At 38.5% G+C, this 6,148-nt stretch overlaps 1 pseudogene; it reads right to left on the reverse strand.

Moving 5' to 3' along the window:
* Window positions 1–790: 790 nt before the first annotated feature.
* Window positions 791–3,352, reverse strand: LOC120521462 (annotated as a pseudogene).
* Window positions 3,353–6,148: the final 2,796 nt, after the last annotated feature.

Raw genomic sequence — 6,148 nt, forward strand, 5'->3', positions numbered from 1 at the left:
GATGCCTGCTTTGGTCATATTACAAATCTCTGGGTTTCTGAACATGAATTTCAAACTCTCTAAAACAAGAATGTATATAAATGTATCATTTACAGGCACGTGGCAATAAGTAGCCATTTTTTTGTTCCATCTACTATCATACCGAACACCTAAAACTATTTCAACAGGCTCAATAATTCCCCATTTTTCAGTAAAGTAACTATTTCTTTTAGAATCTGTATTGAAAAAGCAAAGGGTTTTCAAAATCATTTAAACTATATTCTACTTCTGACTTTAAAGAATCGTTCACAGGAAAAGCAGAGAGTACTCTGTGCTGAATCTCAGAGTGTATCTCAGTTACCAATTCCTCTAGATCACAAACAATTGATGATACTACGTACATTACCGGAAGCACCACTTCCTTGTAGTTTTGCTACAATATCTGCACACAAGTTTTCACATCACCTGGTGAAAACCAGACTCACTGTTCTCAAGATTCTCTGCATCGAATACAGACTCATCACCTAAAGTACGCGTGTCTCTGATGTATTGTCTTTGGAAGAGAAATGTCTGTTTTCATTCACAATGCTTTCAGGGATGTACGGGGATGGATGACTAGTGTCTAAATGTTTTCTAAATCCAGAATAAGTGCTAAATTGTTTTATGCATGTTTCTTGTCCACAAATCAACTTGAATTTTACAGTGGGATAAAAGGCACGCTCGAACCTTAAATGTGAAATGAGTGACTGACTAGATGTATATAATGCTTTGCATTTAAAACAAGACGGCATTCTCAGCTGCTTTACAAATATTAGTCAGTCAGTAGTTTAGCGCGAAGCTCTTTTACTCTTGGGGACTCTCTCGTCTTGCCTATATCAATTTTGTAGATGGTCGTTTGAATGAAAGTATAGAAGTTTATGAGTGCATTGTCATATGTTAAATTAAAAACAAAGTGAGCTTTGAAAAGCTCGTTGAATGCACTGAGGGAACCAACCACCTGACAGGGGATGAGATTTTTGTCAAGGACTACATAAAAGTTGTCAATCTGGTCTTGGCTTCTTCCTACAGCAAGGAGGTAGGGCTGCCATCTTTCTCTTTGCTGAACATGTTCATCAATGCTGTTGCAAGACTATAAAGAAACAAGAAAGTATTACATTAAATTACATTACATTAAAGTATTATATTAATCAACTAGGCCTACTAAGAACATGGGATCTACAAAAACAATTTACATACACCCCTTTACCTTATGAAACACAACAAGGCGATCAGCAGCATCAGCAGCACTGATTTTGGCAGTTCTCTGGCCTCCTGGTTGAGGTGGAAGGAGATGAACGAGCAAAAGCAGAGTGGCCAAGTCACTGTCCCATTCTGACAATAACAAAGATGAATTAATTAATTAGCCTTAACCCATCATATACATTTGTTGCTACACAGGTCTTATAACTAAAAAATACTAAAATCTTTGTTTCTGATATAATAATAAGGTAATAGTATACGGAAATACAACTTACTGCAATTGTCTTCACCGATTGTCTGTTTTCTTGCTGATGAGATGAGGGAACGCACAGCAGGAGTTAAAGCCAAGCCCATGGCTTCCCCAATGATTCCTGGCTTGAATACAGCGTCCCACTTTTCCAGCAATGTATTAGCTGTTTTTAAGGATTGAAGAGGAGTGTGAAGTCTTGGTTAACCTTTAAAATACCAAAATCATGCATTTCAGGACCATTAGGTAATTTCACATTATTATTTTCACATTATGCCAACCACTGGATAAGCCTACCAGTCCTTTGGTGTCTAAAAACCGTGGAAATGTTTTCAGAATATCCATGGTTTTATCTGGGTCATGGACAAGTCCATGTCTGTGATGGAATGTTTCCTTCATCTTAAACAAGATCAAACCTTCTTCAGAAGTATGGCGGAACAAGGCAATGGCCTCTCTCACTGCGTCTTCATCAAGGTGCTCTTCAGGGTTGATGGATTTCTTCAAGGAAGGTCAGAGCTAGCTGTATCACCCTTAGCAGCACGATGAGATGTATTCCTCTGCACCATCTTTAGTCGCCAGGCAAGGTAGCCAGTTCCGCTGTCAACATCATAGAAGTGCTCCTGCACAATTAAGAAACTAAAGATTCACTTATCATTGTGATCACAGTCAAAGCAAAATACACAATAGAATTCAAAACCAAGTACACTCACATAGCCCTTCTTTGAGTATGGATCTCGCAATGCTGGAAAAAGTGTCACAATACCAAGGGCATACTGCTCTCTTTGGTTCTGTGTAGGAATCCGCCTTAAAATGATTGAAAGGATTTCAAAAGAAAGTTGTATTTAGCCAGTATTTTTAAGATCAACAGCTGGTACATCCCAGATACTGCCTGACTGCATAATTATACAAAGTATAGGGAATATTAAGGTTAAATTCAGATCAAATTACATAGGGAAAAATAAATGGACTTACCCATGCATCTCCACCATGTGTCCAACCAGTATGTTGACAAGAACACGCCTTGTTTCACTTGTCACAGTGTTTTTGGACCTGTACTCAGCAAGTATGGCATCGCCCCCGGCTTTGTGGTTTAAGGCAGCAAGGACAACCTTCAAAACAACTCAAATACATGAGTTCTGAATTCAGTATTTAAAGTTGTTAACTGATTAGATGTGACTTACAATATAGACTTTAAGTAACTTATACAAATGTAGAAAGAGACCAATGTTATAACTAAAGGGCACATGATATGACCGTATGGCAAAATATGACAATGCTAACAAACAGAGCAAGACAATGACATTTATATTTTGATGCTGTAGGATTACAAAAAATGCAAATGCAATGCAGTGATAAAATTTAAAACCTCTTTGGCGGCTGCTGCTGAATCTTCTAATTTTTTGGACCTCTTGGCCAGATGCTCCGGTGTTTGGTCTTGGTCACTTGATGAACGGCTAGATAAGGACAAAGTATCAGTGCAGGAACTGCTTCCTGGAGCTAACATCTCCAATTCTGGAAGGAAAAATAAGCATTCTAAGGGATAAGGATATGACAAAAGGAAAGAGAAGAGAACCAAACCTACCAGTATTGTGGTCTCTGACTGTTAACATAATGTCAGGTTTTGGTTGAAGTAAATCATGTAAAATGTCCTCCTCAATCTCAGTTTCAGTGTCATCATAAATACGAAGAGCTGTCCCTGAAGGCAGTCCAAATTTATTGTGAACTAAAAATGAAGTATGAAAATTACTCCAAGCATGAAAAAAGTACTACAGCAAAGAACTCAAATCAGATATGAAACTTACCTTCATTTATGAAGTCCACATAAGTAAATCCATCTTGAAGCTTGATGAATTTTTTGGAGTTCCAAAACTGAACTTTAACAAGCATGTCTTACACCTGAATGAGAAACAGTAAAAATCGCACAAAATGAGAACAACTTGCATTTAAAATAAATATCGCGTATGCACAACATAAAAAAATCTCTTTAGAGCTTTGTGGATTCGTTTTTTTCTGTTTTAACTTGTATTAAGTTACATCAACGGCTCTTGGACAGGGAGCGTTCACACCAGCACACGGACTTTTCCAACCGGCCAGTCCGCCACTGCACTGAACCATGTCACGCAAAAAAGTTTTAAGTATATGCCAGTTAAATGAATTTCTCGTAACACACTCGCTACACATACATGCACTTTAAATGCAAATTAGCCAGCGTTAAAATGGAAGCCCGGTTTTTACCCTGTCTTCATGTCTGCTTCAGTGGTGTTGGCTAGACAAATGTACTTAGCCTAGCTTTAAAAGAAGCCACGAAAACTTGCTAGATATAAAATAAAGGCACAGACAAGTACTGGAATTGTAATACTATTCAAAGTTAATGTTGGATTACCTGCGTAATTTAAGTTATGGCGAAAACGGGTCATAAAAAATAAATGAAATTCATGACAGCATATATGAAGCTGATATAAAAATGAACAGTGTTCTGTTTTAATGCATTTACCTCGTGTGGTGTTCTTCAGAATCGTAAAATGGTGCCTAAAAGAGAAGTACGATAACAATTAACTATTTCAACTAGGAAGGTAATACTGTTAAAACAATTAACATGCAGCAAATTTCACAACAAATTGTACATACTTATTCGTAAAACCATAGATTAAAGCAAAAACCAATCGACATTTGGATTATTTCTTTACCTCTGTAATTTCAGCTGCCTCAGAACTTGTCTTCCACGCCTAATGAATGGGAGGAGCTTCAATTAACTTCTAGCCAGTGTTTTCTGATTGGAGCACTAGGAAACAACTCACTTACTGGGGACTTTTCAACTATGTTGGTGTTAATAACATTTTAATGAACACTGCAATCAACTCCAGGCAACACCGACATGAGTAACACTGGAAATTCAACACTAGCAATTTTGCTGTGTATCTATCTATCTATCTATCTATCTATCTATCTATCTATCTATCTATCTATCTATCTATCTATCTATCTATCTATCTATCTATCTATCTATCTATCTATCTATCTATCTATTCCTTTGACATTTCTATACTTTGACATTATTTCTTCAGTGAATGAAGTAAATATTAGAGAAAAGGATGATGGAAATGCATTCTTGCCGTGGGTTTGTTATCAACGCTGAGAGGTTACACTTGAATAATAATAATAATTCTTTATATATTTTTATTGTGCTTTTCTAACTACTCAAAGCTCTTCTACACAGTGAGTGGGGAGCAATTTCAAGCAGCAATAATGTGCAGCATCCACCTGAAGATGTGATGGCAGCCATTTCTGTGCCAGTATGCTCACCACACATGAGCTATTAGATGGTGAAGTGGTGAGAGAAACAGTTAGCTAATGAGAGACAGGGGACGATTAGGGGGGCACAATGACAAAGCCTTAGAGGGCAATTTAGCAAGGACATATTCATTGGGAACACATAGGGATCTTTAATAACCACAGTTTTATGTCTCATCTGAAGGACAGCACCATTTATACAGAACAGTGTACACGTCACTGCACTGCGGCATTGGGATCCACATTCAGACCACCGGGTAAGCCCCCTATTGGTCTCACCAACACCTAATCCAGCAGACACCCAAGCTTTTCCTAGATGGTCTCCAATCCAAGTACTGGCCATGCATGAAAATGCTTAGGTTGAGATAGATGACCTGATCTGAAGTGCATGTGGTGTGTCTGCTGGCTACAGAAGAGCAAGGGAGGCAGAAGTAAGAACCCCTTGATTTGGAACTGGCATAAAACTAAATGTTATATGAACTTCATGTGTCTCAGAGACATCTGTACATTTGTTACTGCTGGTGACAGCGAGTCCCAGTGTGAGACACTGAAAAGTGACAGTCTGGAGGAGTCACTCTTATGTACGTCATACTTAAGTGGAATGAGTCTGAGGTGGGCTGTTACAGCAGGACTGGCATCAGGGCATCACTTATACTCAATTGTGTGACTCGGATCTGTGTGTGTTAATCGTAGGGTGCAGGAGTAGACGAGCCTGTTCAACAGACTTGATTAAGTCTCACAAATCCTGAGATAAAATGACTTGAATATCCAAGAAAATCTAAAAAACTGTGAAGGAGCCGAGAGCGGCGAGCGCCTGCTGTGTGTTACGTGTCTGTCTGTCTGTCTCTCTGTCTGTTATCAGTTTTTAAGATGTTTTCATATTTCTACTATCCTTGTGTTTATTAATGTATCATATAATTCTGTTTCTTAAACTGAGTGGGCTTCAGTTGGGGTCTTTACTGAATAATCTGATAAATTCCTGTCATTGACAAAGAAAAACACAAAAATTCATTATTGATAAGCAGGGGATGAGAACTTATTATGGGATGGATCATTTGTTTAATAAAGAGGAATAATATGCAGTCTGATGTGGACTTCAGTGTGTAATAAAGAATAAGAAATACTGACGTGAATGACACTTTAGCAGACCCCCTGTGACAGGTCATCTCCTCTCTCACTTGGTGGTCTTCACTCTCTGAGCTCCTGTCTCACATTAACTGTTCACCCTCAGTGTCTCCTCAGATGTTCTCTCTGTGAGCTCACAGCTTTCTCTTTAAATCTCCTCCTCCTCCTCCTCAGTGAGCTCAGACAAACTTTCACTTTCGTTTCTTCACAAGTCACTTCCTTGTTTCTCTGACTGATTGTCTCTGCCTGCCTCTCCTCAGACTGACG

This window comes from Polypterus senegalus, unplaced genomic scaffold, assembly GCF_016835505.1.
Source record: "Polypterus senegalus isolate Bchr_013 unplaced genomic scaffold, ASM1683550v1 scaffold_5581, whole genome shotgun sequence".
NCBI lineage: Eukaryota > Metazoa > Chordata > Cladistia > Polypteriformes > Polypteridae > Polypterus > Polypterus senegalus.